This window comes from Eleutherodactylus coqui, chromosome 11 (assembly GCF_035609145.1).
Source record: "Eleutherodactylus coqui strain aEleCoq1 chromosome 11, aEleCoq1.hap1, whole genome shotgun sequence".
Taxonomy (NCBI): Eukaryota; Metazoa; Chordata; class Amphibia; order Anura; family Eleutherodactylidae; genus Eleutherodactylus; species Eleutherodactylus coqui.
This window is the reverse complement of record NC_089847.1, coordinates 49,923,727-49,942,591: the sequence shown is the minus strand read 5'-3', so window position 1 is coordinate 49,942,591 and position 18,865 is coordinate 49,923,727. Positions and strand designations below refer to the sequence as shown.

The 18,865-nt window shown below is 42.9% G+C and overlaps 1 long non-coding RNA gene across 1 annotated transcript in view; it reads left to right on the top strand.

The window, feature by feature from the left end:
- Positions 1-18,865, top strand: part of LOC136582640 (uncharacterized) — a 65,266-nt gene that overhangs the window by 33,741 nt on the left and 12,660 nt on the right. The window contains exon 3 of the long non-coding RNA XR_010787205.1: positions 11,649-11,751. This is a non-coding gene — a long non-coding RNA (uncharacterized lncRNA). The remainder of the gene's footprint in view (positions 1-11,648; positions 11,752-18,865) is intronic.

Here is an 18,865-nt window from a genome sequence, read left to right as displayed (position 1 = left end):
ATCTCAGAAGAGTCCATATGAGGCAACAAGGTTGAGTGTGAATAAAAGAACGTGATTAGTGGAGTTAACAGAGTTGCGGCTGTAAAGTTCTGTAGTTGGCCCCACTGACAGGTATAGCCTGTTGTGCTCTTGCACACCTTATATAACTTAAAACCATACTGGCGCGTTTAGAGGGTATGAACCTGCAGAATGAGACATGGCCCTTGAAACGCATCAGGCACTCGCCCACGAGACATAAGTGACGTAAATACAGGGGTTGCTTGAATGGCACTAGTGGACCAGTATGACTGTATGCAGGAATTTTTTTAACCAGTCCCATTATGACCGTATGCAGGATTTTTTTTAACCAGGCCTACTTTGGGGTTAAGGACGGAACGATTTTTGGCCAATTTTCATCTCCATTTTTCAAAAGCCACAACGTCTTTATTTTTCTGTCAAAATGGCTGTATAAGGGCTTGTTTTTTGCGTGGCGAACTGTAGTTTTTAATGGCGGCATTTTTGGGTACATAGACTATATTGTAAAACTTTTTTTTTTTTTTAAAGATAACGGAGAAAAAAACGACATAAAAACTGCCATTTTTTTCTGTGGATCAGTACGATTACAATGATATTACATTTCTTATTTTTTTTAGGTTTTTCTACTTTTTTGCAATAAAAACCGTAAACTTACGCCCTGGAGCAGGAAGGGGTTAATAATATGATTACCAAGAACCTTTTTATCTCTGGGACATTTGTGGTGGTCCACGTTCTGGAATACACAGAGGTTGGGTGCTCTGTAATAAATTGTCCAGCATAAATGTTGGTTTGTAGGACAATTCCAGAACGTTGTCACTAATAAAGGTAAAAAAAAATAAAGGGGGCAAAATTAGTGACATCCACATAAATGCCTGTAAATTAGGGTATTTGGGGTGAAAATAAAGCTGTGGAATTCCACATAGTGGGAGGCACGGAACTACTTGGCCCTGCTGCCCCAACCCCTACTTCAACCTCCGTACTGCTAGCGGTAGAGTCGTCACTGTCAAAATATAGCTCTTCTTCCGACGCAGGTAGGTTCAGCTCTCGTCATGGATCCGATCCATGGGAGGCGCTAAAACTTTACTTTTTTATGACTGTTTATTTACTTTCATGTGATTGCCATTATCCAGTGTCCTCATTGTCAGTGGGGCCAGATACTGAGCTTTGCTTCCATGCTAACCCCAAAAATGTATTTCTGTTTATTTACCCACATTCCCCAGTACAGGTATTTCTTAGATTTATCTCCATGTGCTGTGAATGTGTCAAGTGGGCGGTCTCTACCAATTGATGTCGAAGGGTAAGGTTCGACTTTATTAACAGTAAGCCATGTAGACCGCCCACTTGACACATTGAGCGCATCGGAAGCTAAATCTAAGAAAAATCCGTATGAAGCAACAGGGGCGAGTGTCAATACAAGAACGGCATTTGTGGAGTTACCAGGGCTGCGGCTGTAAAGTTCTGCAGTTGGCCCCACTGATGCGAGGACATGACAGGTACTCATTTAACCACTTCATGTCTCAGGGCGTACACCTTATGTGCACGGGGTTAATATTCTGCAGGCTCGGGAGCCAAGCCCGCTTCATACATGACTGAAGCTGAAGCTCACACTGACCACGGCTGTTAACCCTCTGTTTGCTGCTTTATAACATAGTAACATAGTTTGTAAGGCCGAATGAAGACAACGTCCATCTAGTCCAGCCTGTTTATCCTCCTGTGTTGTTGATCCAGAGGAAGGCAAAAAACCCCAAGAGCAGAAGCCAATTAGCCCTTTTTGGGGAAAAAATTCCTTCCCGACTCCCTAATGGCAATCAGACTAATCCCTGGATCAACCCCTAATAGTTCCTACCTTCCTATATACCCGGATTAACAATTAACCTAAGATTTATAATCTATAATATCCTTCCTCTCCAGAAAGACATCAAGTCCCTTTTTAAACTCTTCTATGGATTTTGCCATCACCACTTCCTCAGGCAGAGAGTTCCACAGTCTAACTGCTCTTACAGTAAAGAACCCTTTTCTATGTTGGTGATGAAACCTGCTTTTCCCTAAACGTAGCGGATGCCCTCTTGTTACCGTCGTAGTCCTGGGTATAAACAGATCCTGGGAGAGATCCTTGTATTGTTCCCTCATGTATTTATACATAGTTATTTGGTCACCCCTTATACTTCTTTTTTCTAGAGTAAATAGTCCCAATTTGGATAGATTTTTACAGACCCCAGATCCCTGATTTTATTGGGAACCCAGGGATTCAATTTGACACGGAAGGGCTCAGAGGGAAGGACTTCTTCAAGTTTTTTTTTTTCTGAAGAGTTCATTGTCCATATTGTTACCCAGACGAATTTGTACGCCCAGAATTTTATAGAAGAAAATCCCACCTCCAGCTACGCCAGACCCGATAAGTGGACCCCTGTGGATGCACCAGAGATAAAAAAATTTTGGGGGCTTATACTAACCATGGGGCTAATAAAGAAGCCAACAATCAGGGCGTACTGGTCTACCGATATTTTGTACCACACACCAATGTTCCGCATGGCGATGTCGAGGACGCGCTTTGAGTGTATTTTAAAATTTCTGCACTACAATGACAACCAGCTGTGCCCCCCCAGCGATCACCCCAATTACGATCGGTTGTATAAGATCAGGCCCGTAATAGACCATTTTAACGCCAAGTTTGCCCAGGCGTATGCCCCACAGATAAACATTGCAGTAGACGAGTCCCTGGTACACTTCAAGGGGAGGCTAAAATTCCGCCAGTACCTGCCCAGTAAGCGGGCACGGTATGGTGTGAAGTTGTACAAGCTGTGCGAAAGTACATCAGGGTACAGCCACAAGTTCCGTATTTACGAGGGGAAGGACACTAAAATTGAGCCCCCAGAATGCCCCCCCGTGCTGGGAGTAACAGGGAAAATAGTGTGGGAACTGGTGCACCCACTATTAGACCAGGGTTACCATCTGTACCTGGATAACTTTTATACCAGTGTCCCCCTGTTTCAGTGCCTCGCTTCCAGAGGAACAGTGGCATGTGGCACTGTTCGGAAAAATCAAAAAAGCCTCCCTAAGACGCTGCTTGGGCAACTGCTCAGAAGGGGTGAGAGCAGGGCCCAATGCAGCGACAATGTATTGTGCGTTAAATATAAGGACAAGAGGGATGTCCTTATGTTGACAACAATACACGGCCACAGCAGTACCCCCTGCCCAGTACGAGGTACCAGTGCAGAGACCCCCAAACCAGACTGCGTCCTCGACTATAATAAGTACATGGGAGGGGTCGATCTATCAGACCAGGTACTGGAGCCCTATAGAGCCATGCGGAAAACACGGGTGTGGTACAAAAAAGTGGCCGTGCACCTCGTACAGATGGCACTGTATAATGCCTACGTGCTGTTCCGAGGTGCAGGCCACAGGGGGACATTCCTTGAATTTCAAGAGGAAGTTATCAAGGACCTAATATTTGGGGACCAGGAGGTGGGGGAGAGGCCCAGTACTTCTGGAAGCGAGGCCACAAGAATTGTACCAGGGCAGCATTTTCTCAGTGAAATTCCCTCCACTGCGACAAAGGGAAGGACCCAAAAGAGGTGCAGAGTGTGCTACAAACAGGGAATAAGAAAAGACACCATATACCAGTGTGAAACGTGCCCCACACAACCCGGCCTCTGTATAAATGAGTGTTTTAAGATCTACCACACGTCCCTGAAATTTTAATTTTTTTATTGCCCTGACGTTTTACCCTGATGTACTTTGCACAGCTTGTACATAAAGCCACATGCTAAGTCCTTCCCTTCTGAGCCCTGCGCCCTAAAAACAGTTTAGATTCACATATGGGGCATTTCCCTGTTGGGTAACATCATGGGTTTCGTTTTCTCCTTCTGCCCCTGGTAAAAAATAAAAATCTGGGCCTAAACTGAGCATTATTGGAAAAATGTGAATTTTTCGTTCTCAACTCAAATTGTTAAAAAAAATTCCTCAAATACCTGTGGGTTCAAACCGCTCACTACACCCCTTAAAAAATTCCCTGAGGGGTGTAGTTTCCAAAATGGGGTCAGTTGTTGGGGGTCTCAAATGCACTGGTACCTCAGGGGCACTGCAAACACTACACGGTGTCTGAAAATTATTCCAGCAAAATCTGCATTCAAAAAAAGCGCTCCTTTCTTTCTGAGCCCTGCCATGTGCCCAAACAACAGTTTACATCCACATATGGGGCATTTCCGTGCTCGAGAGTAATTGGGTAATGCATTATGGACTATGTTTTCTCCTTCTGCCCCTGGTGAAAAATGAAAATCTGGGCCTAAAGCTGAACATTATTGGAAAAATGTGAATTTTTCGTTCTCAACTCAAATTGTTAAAAAAAATTCCTCAAATACCTGTGGGTTCAAACCGCTCACTACACCCCTTAAAAAATTCCCTGAGGGGTGTAGTTTCCAAAATGGGGTCAGTTGTTGGGGGTCTCAAATGCACTGGTACCTCAGGGGCACTGCAAACACTACACGGTGTCTGAAAATTATTCCAGCAAAATCTGCATTCAAAAAAAGCGCTCCTTTCTTTCTGAGCCCTGCCATGTGCCCAAACAACAGTTTACATCCACATATGGGGCATTTCCGTGCTCGAGAGTAATTGGGTAATGCATTATGGACTATGTTTTCTCCTTCTGCCCCTGGTGAAAAATGAAAATCTGGGCCTAAAGCTGAACATTATTGGAAAAATGTGAATTTTTCGTTCTCAACTCAAATTGTTAAAAAAAATTCCTCAAATACCTGTGGGTTCAAACCGCTCACTACACCCCTTAAAAAATTCCCTGAGGGGTGTAGTTTCCAAAATGGGGTCAGTTGTTGGGGGTTTCAAATGCACTGGTACCTCAGGGGCACTGTAAACACTACATGGGGTCTGAAAATTATTCCAGCAAAATCTGCATTCAAAAAGCCAAGAAGCGCTCCTATCCTTCTGAGTCCTGCCATGTGCCCATACAACAGGCTACGTCCACATATGGGGCATTTCCGTGTTCGAGAGCAACTGGGTAACGCATCATGGGGTACGTTTTTTCCTTCTGCCACTGGTAAAAAATATAAATCTGGGCCTAAAGCTGAACATTATGTGAAAAATGTGATTTTTTTGTATTGAACTCAAACTCTTAAAAAAATTCCTCAAATACCTGTGGGTTCAAACCGCTCACTACACCCCTTAAAAAATTCCCTGAGGGGTGTAGTTTCCAAAATGGGGTCAGTTGTTGGGGGTTTCAAATGCACTGGTACCTCAGGGGCACTGTAAACACTACATGGGGTCTGAAAATTATTCCAGCAAAATCTGCATTCAAAAAGCCAAGAAGCGCTCCTATCCTTCTGAGTCCTGCCATGTGCCCATACAACAGGCTACGTCCACATATGGGGCATTTCCGTGTTCGAGAGCAACTGGGTAACGCATCATGGGGTATGTTTTTTCCTTCTGCCACTGGTAAAAAATATAAATCTGGGCCTAAGGCCGCCTGCACACGAGCGTTCCGGATTCCGCTAGCGGATTTTCACGCGCGTATGGTACCTAAATGTGCTTGCGGATAGGTGCGGATGCGTGAAAAATCACGCGCGGATATACGCGGATGTGTTGCGGAAAAAAACGCGCAGAAAAACCAGCAGACACCCTTTATTGTAAACCCAACCCCTAGAGAACTGCCCATTCCTTGGAAAACAGCTTAAAAACCAACACCCAGACTCCGTTTTGTCCCTCTTGCTTGTGCGAGCACCGTTAAATTATTCTGGCAACATGCTTTCACCCGGTGAGCAGATGTCTTTGTGGGCATGGTTGATCCATATAACTTTTTTCAGGCGCTTCTCCAGCGTGACTTTATTTCAGTCACTGCAAAAAAATTCACAAGAGGAATTCATTACTACAGATTTTGCATTCTTACATCCTGCATTGGCAAGAAATACTACCTATCTCCCTCTACAAATTTGCCTGTGAAGCTCTGTGCTGTGTGTTGGGACGCCTCCTACCATGCCTACTTCCTGTAGTCATAGCAACCAGTGACTCCATCTGCAGCTGCACTGCGGATGTACTTAGTGAAAAAACGCACCCATTCACTTGTATTGGAGGCTTCACGCGCAGAATCCGACTCAAATTAGAACAGGTCGCAGATTTTTTCACGCGCGTGAAAAAATGCGATACAAATCCGTCCGTCTGGAGACAACTGCGGATCCTCATAGGAGTATATTGGCTGCGGTCTGGGGCAGATAATGTGCCTAAAATAACGCGCTGGAAATTCCGTTCGTGTGCAGGCACCCTAAAGCTGAACATTATGTGAAAAATGTGATTTTTTTGTATTGAACTTAAACTGTTAAAAAAATTCCTCAAATACCTGTGGGTTCAAACCGCTCACTACACCCCTTAAAAAATTCCCTGAGGGGTGTAGTTTCCAAAATGGGGTCAGTTGTTGGGGGTTTCAAATGCACTGGTACCTCAGGGGCACTGTAAACACTGCATGGGGTCTGAAAATTATTCCAGCAAAATCTGCATTCAAAAAGCCAAGAAGCGCTCCTATCCTTCTGAGTCCTGCCATGTGCCCATACAACAGGCTACGTCCACATATGGGGCATTTCCGTGTTCGAGAGCAACTGGGTAACCATCATGGGGTATGTTTTTCCTTCTGCCACTGGTGAAAAATGAAAATCTGGGCCTAAAGCTAAACATTATGTGAAAAATTGGATTTTTTCGTATTGAACTCAAACTGTTAAAAAAAATTCCTCAAACATCTGTGGGTTCAAACCGCTCACTACACCCCTTAATAAATTCCCTGAGGGGTGTAGTTTCTAAAATGGGGTCAGTTATTGGGGGTTTCAAATGTACTGCTACCTCAGGGGCACTGCAAACACTACATGGGGTCTGAAAATTATTCCTGCCAAATCTGCATTCAAAAAGACAAGAAGCGCTGCTTTCCTTCTGAGACCTACCATGTGCCCATACAACAGGCTACGTCCACATATGGGGCATTTCTAAAAACTGTGGAATCTGGGTAATACATTCCAAGTTTTGTTTCTTTGCTAACTCCTACTGTTTTATATAAAAAAAAAGGTTTTATATTGAAAATCAGTAGAAAAAAGGAACTGTTCTAATTTTTGATGCACTTTCCTTTAATTCCTGTAAAACATCTAAAGGGTTAATAAACGTTCTAAATGCCATTTTGAATACTTTGAAGGGTGCTGATTTTAAAATGGGGCAATTCATGGGGGATTCTGATATACCGGCTCGGCAAAACTATGTCTGAACTGCATTGGTCCTTAAAAAATTTAGATTTTGAAATTTGCTAGTAAATGTGAAAAATTACTGCTAAATTTATATACTTTGTGGAGTCTGCAAAAAGTAAAATAACACTTAAAAAATGATTGCTGTGTAAAGTAGGCCTATGGGAAATTTTAATTAAAGGGGTTGTCCCGAGGCAGCAAGTGGGTCTATACACTTCTGCATGGCCATAATAATGCACTTTGTAATGTACATTGTGCATTAATTATGAGCCATACAGAAGTTATAAAAAGTTTTTTACTTACCTGCTCCGTTGCTGGCGTCCTCGTTCCCATGGAGCCGACTAATTTTTGGCCTCCGATGGCCAAATTAGCCGCGCTTGCGCAGTCCGGGTCTTCAGCAGTCTTCTATGGAGCCGCTCGTGCCAGAGAGCGGCTCCGTGTAGCTCCGCCCCGTCACGTGCCGATTCCAGCCAATCAGGAGGCTGGAATCGGCAGTGGACCGCACAGAAGAGCTGCGGTCCACGAAGACAGAGGATCCCGGCGGCCATCTTCAGCGGTAAGTATTGAAGTCACCGGAGCGCGGGGATTAAGGTAAGCGCTCCGGTAAACTTTCTTTACTTCCCTGCATCGGGGTTGTCTCGCGCCGAACGGGGGGGGGGTTGAAAAAAAAAACAACCCGTTTCGGCGCGGGACAACCCCTTTAATAACTATGTTGTGGTGTTTGACTTTCTATCTTACAAAGAAAACAATTCAAAGTTTGAAAATTGTGAATTTTTCCAAATTTTCAGTAAATTTGGATTTTTTTTCCTAATAAGGACAAAATTTATTGATGAAATTTTTACACTAACATAAAGTACAATATGTCACGAAAAAACAATCTCAGAATCACCTTGATAAGTAAAAGCATTCAAAAGTTATTAGCACAGAAAGTGACAGATGTCAGATTTGAAAAATAAGGCTTGGTCCTTAAGCTCAAAATAGGCCATGTCATTAAGGGGTTAATGCACCCCAAGTCTTTATTAGCTTTTGCAGCAGCTGACTGGCATTGGTTACTCCAGTTTAGTCTATTATCCACTAGTACCCTGAGGTCTTTTTCCATATCACTTTTCCCTAGCGGTACCCCATTAAGTGTATATTGGTAACATCCATTCTTGCTGCCCATGTGCATAACCTTACATTTATCAACATTGAATTTCATTTGCCATTTTTCTGCCCTAGCCCCCAGCTTATCTAGGTCTGTTTGTAGCCGTACATTGTTGTCCGTTGCATAAATTATATTGTATAATTTTGTGTCATCTGCAAATATTGATATTTTGCTGTGCAGTCCCTCTATCAGGTCGTTAATAAATATATTAAACAGAATTGGGCCTAATACTGAACCCTGTGGCACCCTACTATCAACGGTGGCCAAATCAGAGTACGAACCATTTATCACCACCCTCTACTTTCTATCATTGAGCCAATTCTTTACCAATTACACACATTTTCACCCAATCTGAGCCGTCTCATTTTGTATATTAGCCTATTATGCGACACGGTGTCAAATGCTTTAGAGAAGTCCAGATATACAAGATCCATAGACTCTCCCAGGTCCAGCCTAGAGCTTACTTCATCGTAGAAACTGATTAGATTTGTCTGACATGAGCGACCCTTCATGAACCCTTCTGACAGCAGCATTTATATTTCCCAATTGGCGATTGGAGGTCCCAAACGCCCTTCATAATTAGATCGCGAGATGTCGTCTTGCTGTCATGGTAGCCGGGGGATTGCGGCATGCCTTAATAGATTTTCTGCAGAAATATCATAAACTTTTGTTGTTATAAAGCATTTCTCTTTTTTTTTCAATCTCAGTTTTTTGCAGCTGCTTTTCTTATATATAAGAGAGGGAAAGGTTTTTGTACAAAAAATTGTTAATATCCTTTAATTGTTACAATAGTTACATTTTTTAAACTTATTTTTAGTTGTTTTTTTCTCTCTTACTAAGGTACCGCAGTATATGGTATAAGCCTGTGTTCCCCAACTCCAGTCCTCAGGGACCGGCAACAGGTCATTATTTCAGGATTTCCTCAGAATTGCACAGGTGATGTAATTATTGTTAGTGCCTCAGACATTGCCACAGGTGTACTCATCATAGGATATCCTGAAAACATGACCCGTTGGTGGTCCCTGAGAACTAGAGTTGGGGACCCCTGGTATAAGCGATCAAACGATTGCAAGTTGAATTCCCACTAGAAGGCTAAAAGTTAAAAATATTTTACTATTGTAAGAAGTAAAGGATATTAAAAGTTTAAATAAGGTTAGAATTAGAGATGAGCAAACGTACGCAGTAAGGGCGATTTCGCAATCGAGCACCGCGATTTTCGAGTACTTCACTACTCGGGTGAAAAGTACTCGGGTGCGCTGTGGGTGAGTGGGGGGTTGCAGCGGGGAACAGGGGGGAGCCCTCTCTCTCTCCCTCTCCCCCCCACTCCCCGCTGCAACCCCCCACTCACCCACAGCGCACCCGAGTACTTTTCACCCGAGTAGTGAAGTACTCGAAAATCGCGGTGCTCGATTGCGAAATCGCCCTTACTGCGTACGTTTGCTCATCTCTAATTCTAACCTTATTTAAACTTTTAATATCCTTTACTTCTTACAATAGTAAAATATTTTTAACTTTTAGCCTTCTAGTGGGAATTCAACTTGCAATCGTTTGATCGCTTATACCAGGGGTCCCCAACTCTAGTTCTCAGGGACCACCAACGGGTCATGTTTTCAGGATATCCTATGATGAGTACACCTGCAACCCCCCGCCCCACAGCGCACCCGAGTACTTTTCACCCGAGTAGTGAAGTACTCGAAAATCGCGGAGCTCGATTGCGAAATCGTCCTTACCGAGTACGTTCGCTCATCTCTAGTTAGAATCCATTTCAATCCTCATGATGTTAAATCGACTTGGACCTGTTATTGCAGCACCTGTATAACTTATGTCTCTATAATGACAGCATGTTCTACACCTATGCCTTACCATGCTTGCTTTTATATAAGCAACAGTTTTTATGGCCTGGTCTCGCATCAGGATATTATGTATGATCTGCCCCTAGGGGTAGTACAGGATGCCTTCTAACTGTAATGCTTCCACGCAGACGTGTGTCCAGAATCACGCTGTGTGGTTGCCTTGGAAACGCGTCCTGTTGCGCTACCCTGTGTATATAGGGATAGCTGACATGCGCCGTAGACCAACTTAGCCAGTGCACGTGCGGTCTCATCGATCATCGCTAGATTTCAGCATAAGAGACCAATGCCTAGCACCGTAGTCGTACATAGTGAGTGCGCATGCGTGGTCCTGCTGATCATCGCGAGACTTTGGCAGGAGGTATTTAGCAGAGCTTGTCTCTCATTGGAGGGAGGACACAAGCCCACAGGTGAGGGGGCGGAGACATGGGTATTTAAACCCCGTTGTAAGGTAGACTTACCATCTCTGACACATCTATCACGGCCGCAAAGGCTACATGCTATCTCTATGTATAGGCGAATACATCAAGCTCCTAAGTAAAGAGCTACTAGGCAAATATACCAGGCTCCTAAGTGAAGAGCTACCTAAATAATGTCTGAATGGTATTGAAGCACCATTGGTGGTATTGAAACCACCACTTGGTGCATTTGAGCGGCACGCTAAGTAATCCGCCCGTTGTAAAATTAGAATAGGCAGACTACATAGCAGCACCATTCAATGCACTGAGTGGAAGCTTACAGCACTGACACTGGGTGAATGATGGGGCAGGTAAGTATGACACTTACTTCCCCGGACTCAGCAGGTCACCTACCTTTAGCCCATAAGCTTATCTCATAAGGCTAATAGTAGGTGACAGATTCCCTTTAAGTTGCTGGGATCAGACGTTCCTCAGATCCCTGCCTTTAGAGCAGGAGTTTGGCTATCATTAGCCAGCTGTGCTCCCTCTCCAGGGCGGCACTGGAACTTCATCGCAGCGCTTATTGTGTAGTTAGTGATGACAATGCCGTATTTCATACAGCACCACTACCAAGAAATGGCAATTGGGGGAGGGGAGAATAAATTTTGGACATGCAAATTTTCTTAAAGTTTTGCGGGGCAGTAATAGACCGCCATGGTAAACTCAACCCTCAAGACATATTCTCAGATGGTGCAGTTGCAGCCGCTCATCCCTGAAGTGAGCAGCAAGAGCCACGTGTGGTTTTACCACAAATTGCTGCAGTTTTGAGGCTTTAATAAGCAATATCTGTGCTAGCCGCTAAACCCTAGCAGTTTGCTGCAACTTGCAGCTTATGCCACGTGGAAACAACCGTACTGCCCTTAGGGAAGTGCGTCTCTTCAGCATTGCATCTTGTGTGTTACTTCAGCTTTTAGTTTATTTTCTTATTTCTTTTTTATCTCCCCTTCATGATTAGGAAAAAATGAAAATTTCAAAGCAAGAGTTGAAGACGTGATACAGGAGAATGAAAAGGTGCACCAAATTTTGAAGTGTGACAAACCTGTATCCAATAAGCAATGGTAAAAATATATTGAATTTTGAGGTCTGTCTATGTGCCTGTCTCTCTTGTATCTGCCTCTGTCTCGTGTTCTTCTCTCTTCCTTATGCGGGTTCACTGCGTACCCACACAGTGAGAAGATTGAAAGGGAGCACTGCTCGCAGATGCCCGGGGCTGTTTATTCATGATAGCCGAGCGCTATGTACTCAGTGGTTTTCATCAGCCCGAATAAAATAAATGGAGCCGCGCATGTGCAACCACTGCTCCATTTAATCTTTTGTCCCTGAGGATGGCTGCAACGAGCCCACAGTGACTAAAAGAGTGGGTCACCAAACCTCCTTTCTTGGAAATGGTGGTGGTCTCAGCTGTAAGCCTTTGGATATGTGATAAGTGTATTGTGGTACGACCCATTTAAGAAGGTGGCATCAAATGAGAACATTTATTGGGATGCATGCTGTTAATTAGAACAAGGTAGGGTCCTGTAATGCTGCCATACATAGTATGACTTTAGTAGTTCTGGAACTGAAATGACAATTGTGACACCTCTATGAGCGAGAATTATGTTTGTTGCCAGCTCCTTGGTTGATAACGCCTCTTACTTCAGTACCAATTCCAACCAAACATCTCGTACTGTATGTGGGAATAATGAAGACAAATTCTGTATAGATTGTATAGATGTTTTTATACATTTATTATCAATGCATGAAAGATGTTATTATCATACAGCGAATAGAAATGAGCTGATGATTCCACTCTTCAGGCCTTGGCTTACTCTTGTGGTGTTTTTGGAAAGCCGGGTCTGGATCACACAGCTTTGCTTATTGACCACTTATTGAGTGGCCTCATTGTTGACGGGATGATAGTCTTGTGACCAATCTGGACATACAAAGCTGAACTCTGTGAATATTTTCTGGTCTTCAGGTATTTCAATGTCTGGCATTTCCATGTAGTCCAGAGTTTGATCCATATTCAGGTCAACAAAATCTTCTGTCATGAATGCTGGTGGTTCCATTCTTCTGGCTTCCACATCTTCCCAATTGATGTTGGAAAAAAATGGATGCTTCTTAATGTCTCCTATTACTCCTAGCCGATAGTCCTGATCCTTACACAGCAGCCCTTGTAATATGTCCACTGTTTCAGGAGTCAGGTACTCTGGGTAGAGTGGAGTATAGTGGAGGACGGAGTGCTGAACTTCTGTGACATCGTCATCTCCAGGAAAAGGGTACTGAATTGTGGCCAGGTTATACAGAATCACACCTATGGCAAAATAATCTGCCCCCCGTCCATGTTCCTGGTTCCTCACCATTTCTGGGGCCATATATCCAGGTGTTCCTCTAGAATCTTCTTGGGTCCTCTCATACACACCCATTACAGAAAGGCCAAAGTCTGTTATTTTTATATGACCGTCTGCGGTCACAAGTACGTTTTCTGGCTTCAGGTCCCGATGTATGATGTTTTTCTTGTGCAGGAACTGAGTGCCACAGATCACTTCTGCCATAATAAACTGTATTGTGGGGGTATCAGGAAACGCATTCTTGCACACAAAAAAATTAAAAAGATCCCCTTTGGTGGCCAATTCCAATACATAGTACATCATTTTTTCTGTGTGGAAGGCGGCCAGGCCATGAATCAGGTATGGACTTTCGTGTGATAGTTCTAAAATTTTGCGCTCTACAAAATTCTGCTCATCCTCTATGAACAAACATTTGCTTAACACTTTAATGGCAACACATTCTTTGCGGATTTTATCACTTGCCAAGAAGACTTTTGCAAAGCCCCCTTCTCCCAGTGCTTGATGGAATGTAAAACACTCTAATGTTAGGGGTACTATGGAAAGTGTTTTCTCGCCAGGTTGCACAAGTTTCTCCACGCTTGTGGAGGGTTCCTCATCATGGCTACTGCCACTCTGAAAGGCTTTCTGTTTGTAGAGGATGGCTTTGCTGGATTTGTAGAGCTCCTCTGGCATCTCCTCTTCTAGAAAACTGCTCCTACTGCTTGACATCTGCTTAGATGCACACTCTTCTCTCTGTTCATTGATGGTAATGCTGTTTTCTTCCCCTTTATTGTTCTCATTTTCCTTGCCTTTAGATGATTTATTGTCTGTTTGTAGGAAACAAAGGAGCAATATGTGTAACAATTATTAGAGTCTTCATTACTATCACATAGCAACACATATTTATACGTAGTCAGATCATGGAATATACAACCTACATACATTATATTCACTAACGTGTAAAACCTTAAATAAAGACCTAAATACCATCTTATGTCTGCAGCTCTTGCCCATACCTATGTGTTTCTATGGTTGTAGACCATATGATCTGAAAAATTTATAAAAAGTTCCCATGAACATTCCCAGTTACTTCTCGATCTCCTACCTCTATTGCTGATGTGACTGGGCCCTGGCATTTCACATGAAGCGCTCTGGCTTTCCTTAGTGTTGTCTGATTTCTCCAGTCCATCCTCTCCATCTTCCTTGATTTTTATTTCTTCATCATCTTCTACTATACAGTCCAGTTCTTCCTCATCCTCTGTATCATAGTCCTGGATGTGCAGATCTTCTGTGATCTGGATCTCATCATAAATATATGGATCGTACTCTGTCAGTATTTCCTGCTGACTAGTATAGTACTGGATGTACAGATCTTCCTGGCTGTGGATCGGGTCAAGAAGACGTTGGTGTTCTGCTTCAATTTCCTGTTCCACAAACCTGTCTGTCACCATTACTTCTGCTTCTTCATTGTTGGTAGGAATGTTAGGATTTTGCTCAACATTTTCTACCTTTACTTCAGCTGACACTTTAGCTGTAAAGAACGTGTCTATAAAAATAGGATAAAAAGTCACATTTTAAAACCTAAAAACCTTTATACATTATGAGAAATAAAGGAGATATAACTAAGGAAAGATGGAATACATGTTTTGAGAACTTGAGAAAAGAAGACCTCACCAAAGTACTTGTATTTTAAGGGGATGCTTTTCAAAAACTACTCCTGTCTATATGTCCTATTAGGGCATCAAGTGTGGTTGCCATCTAAGAGCAGCTCATGCTCTGATGGACCCAAATGTTCCTGGATAGCCATGTATGTGAATGGTGGTTGCCATATAATCTATATATATAAAAATGAATGTATGTCTGTCTGCGTGCGTGTCTGTCTGTTTGTCCTTTATGCGCTACTACACCATTCATCCGATCGCCATGAAACTTTGGGAAGTTGTTGAGTACACTCCTGGGAAGATTATAGGCATAGTACAACTATCCTACGATAAATGGCGCGCGAGCGTCGTCGAAAGTTACGACCCCCCACGTAGATCGAATAAGTAAGCCACCTGCTATTGTGATGTCATCACTGATGTCATCAACATCGGACGCCCTTGAACATGCCCCAACATGTTCTATAAAGCTGCATTGTGATGTCATTAAGGCTGTCAGTTCTATGGCGACATGTAAAGAAATTGACTTTGAAAACCAATATGCGTGTTCAACTACAAAATGATGCATCCGCCAAACGCTTCGCAAAACAATTGCTGGATATTGGAAATGGGAAAATGCCTATCGACAGATCTACACAATGTATCACATTGCCAACAAACTTTGGAAAGATGACATCAACCAAAGACGAATTGATCCAAAAGGTGTTCCCAAATATTGCGCGGAATTACCAAAATCATCAGTGGCTCAGCGCACGAGCTATATTAGCAGCTACCAACAACTATGTCAATGCCATCAATTTCAGCATTCAACACGGAATACCAGGCGAAGCGACAACGTATAAGTCCATCGATACTGTGATGAATCAAGATGAAGCTGTCAATTACCCAACGGAATTCTTGAATTCACTCGATTTTCCAGGTATGCCACCGCATATTTTAACATTGAAAATAGGCGTGCCTATCATTCTTCTCCGAAACATCCATCCACCACGACTTTGCAACGGTACAAGACTTTCAGTGAAAAAGATGATGAACAATGTCATCGTAGCCACAATTTTGAATGGGAAATTCAAGGGGGAAGATGTCCTGTTGCCACGGATTCCAATTATCCCAACAGATATGCCATTTGAATTCAAACGTTTACCGTTTCCGGTGCGACTCGCTTTTGCAATGACCATCAACAGAGCACAAGGACATTCGCTGCAAGTGTGTGGGCTAGATTTGGAGAGTCTTCGCAGCAACGCGCGACGGGTACGCTAGTACTACATAAATAAGATTTATTGTGCCCACCCTACATCTCCCACATTGGTATAAGTCCATGCATTGGCAGTTTTACTAAGATGTTAAAAAAATGACAGATCTCCCGGCAAGCCCAAAACCACAGCTGCATATGTTAACTTAAAAATTCTAATTTATCCTTCATAAAAACATATAAAAACTAAGTGCCACCACAAGGATTGTTTTCATTGCGTTGCCCTACCTGCACAAAACTAACCCTGGCAGCTAATTATATGTATGTTAACATAAACATTTTACTCTATCCTTCATAAAAATATCTAAAAACTAAATGCCACCAGAAGGATTGTTACCAATGTGGGGCCCTAGCTGTACAAAACTACCCCTGGCAGCTAATTGCTTTTTGAATATATACAACTTGCCAAATATATCGATTGATCTATGATTGACAATAACAATGGGGGGCTGTAACTAAAACCATAGCTTTCTATTATATGAAAAGGTACATGATATCCTACCTTTGCTGTCCTCTATTTTGATCATACTGGGCTCTGGGAGTTCCTCCTCCATGTTGATGATGCTGGGATCTGAAGGTTCCTCCTCCATAATTATCCCGCTGGGATTTAGGAATTCCTCCTTCATTTTTATCCAGCAAGGACGTGGGAGTTCCTCCATGTTTAACCCACTGGGTTCTGGGAGTTTTTCGACACTTCTCTCTTCTTGGATAGAAGTGCAGCAGCTCCTCATAAACCTAGTAATCCTCGCCCAGGTTTTTCGCAGGCGTGCTAAGAACCGGTTCTCATCTGGAATCTGCTTGATCATATCAGCTTCTTCCAGTAAATGGTTTGTCTTCTTTTTTGCCTTCATTTTATCACAAAGACAAAAAATTTGAAAGTCTAGAAATCCGTAAGGATAGTCGCTCTCACTTATTCTCTGCTGGCTGCAGCAAGTGAATGCAAGGATTCTAAGCCGTGCACCAGTATAAGAAGGCTCGTGCCATTGTGATGTCACTTAGTGCACTGCCTTTGTGATGTCAGCAGCCATTGTGATGTCATCATCTGTCTTGAGGAACATGCCCCAACATACCTACTCGTATGTGCATACATATATAATGTATATAAGTTTTCAGCAGCTCAACATGATCAACTATCCATGCCTGTGCCATGCAGTTAAGGCTCTCTGATCATGTGGGCACTGCCAGGAGCAGGACAGCAAGTGTAATACAAAGTCAATGGCCAACTCTTACAGCATGATGGTGAGCAAAACTTCATTTTCCCTTCATTTAGCCCTTTTTACCCCATGTTTAACCCCTTAGTGATGAAGCCTGTTTTGTGCCTCAGTGACAGAGCCTTAGGTAGCCCATAAGGCCTCTTTTCTCCATGTAGGGAGCCCAATACTATGAATAAAGCATTATAGTTGGGTCCCCTGTTACAGGTTTTGCCTTGGGGCTCAGGAGGTTTAAGTTATGCCTGACTACACCCCTTAATATATTCACTAAGGGGTGTCATGAGTATTGTGACCCCGCAGTTTTTTTTTTAAGGAGTTAAGGAATTTTAGATGAGAAAAAAAATTTAATTTCATATTTTTGCAAATATGTCATTTTAAAAAGATATATTTTTTTCCTATAGCGAAAACAGAGAAATGAGGATTTACACCCCAAAATGGATACCCCTGTTTGTCCTGTGTTCAGAAACATACCCACAATGGCCCGAATTTTGTCTGGGTGCACAACGGAGCCCAAAATGAAAGGAGCAGCCGGTGGCTTTCAGAACAGAGATTTTGCTTGAAGGCCTTTTAGGCCCTATAGCACACTTGTAGAGCCCTTGAGCGGTCAAAACGATTGAGAATGCCCACAAATGACCCAATTTTGAAAGCTAGAACCCGTAACAAATTCATCTAGGGGTGTACTGCCCATTTTGACCCCACAGTTTTTGAATGAATTTAAGCAAAGCAGAAAGAAAAAAATATGATTTTCATTTTTTTGGGCAATTATGTTATTTTAAAAACAAGTTGTTTTTTTTTGTACATCACACATATGAATGAAGACTTTTACCCCAAAATGGATACCACTGTTTGTCCTGTGTTCAGAAACATACCCATTGTTGCTCTAATCTTATGTATGGATGCACAACAGGGCCCAAACCGAAAGTATAAAACTTCAACTCTTTTTTTTACTTTTACGTATTCGTCATTATCCATTGGATAATGGCAATCACGTGCCTAGAGACAGCTCACCATGGGCCTCGGTCAATGTTCCAGGCTCTCAGCTACCTTAAGTAGCTAAAAGCGAGGAGATTTTAAATTTCATGGGCCCTCCCCAGCTTCTATGATTATGTCCACCATTTTGCCAACAGGCACATGATAAAAGTCCACAGATGAAGGTTTCATTGGAGGACATAGCCAAAAGCCTAAGGTAAGTAATTTCACCTCCTCTCACGGATTGGAATCTGTGACAGGAGATGAATTTTTAACTCCTTTTTTACTTTTACGTGATCGCCGTTATCCATTGGATAGTGGCGATCAGGTGACCAGGGACCACGTACTGTGGCCTCCCGTGAAATCAGGCTTTTGGCTATGCTTGGTAGCCAGGAGCGGGGAGATTTCAAAGTACCCTGGCAATCTGCGGCTTTTGCGCATGCGTCCGCCATTTTGGTGACAACAAGATCCTTGAAGCTGAAGTATAAGCAGTGAAAAAGTCCAGCAGGTTGGCATTAGTTATCATTTTCATCCTCATCAATTAGGTTTATTGACCGAATAACTATGTGCCCGCTCCAATAAAAAAGCGAACTGAGTGTATGATTCACAAAACACTCCACACACAAAACAACTTCACTGTCTAACACCTATCACAATTATGTTCCTTTAAAAATAATCTATCACCATCTTCTCACAGCCCTATCACAGCAGTATAAGTTAATGACAGTCACACTGATTGCAGTGATACATCTGCTGTGTGTATTTTTGCAGTA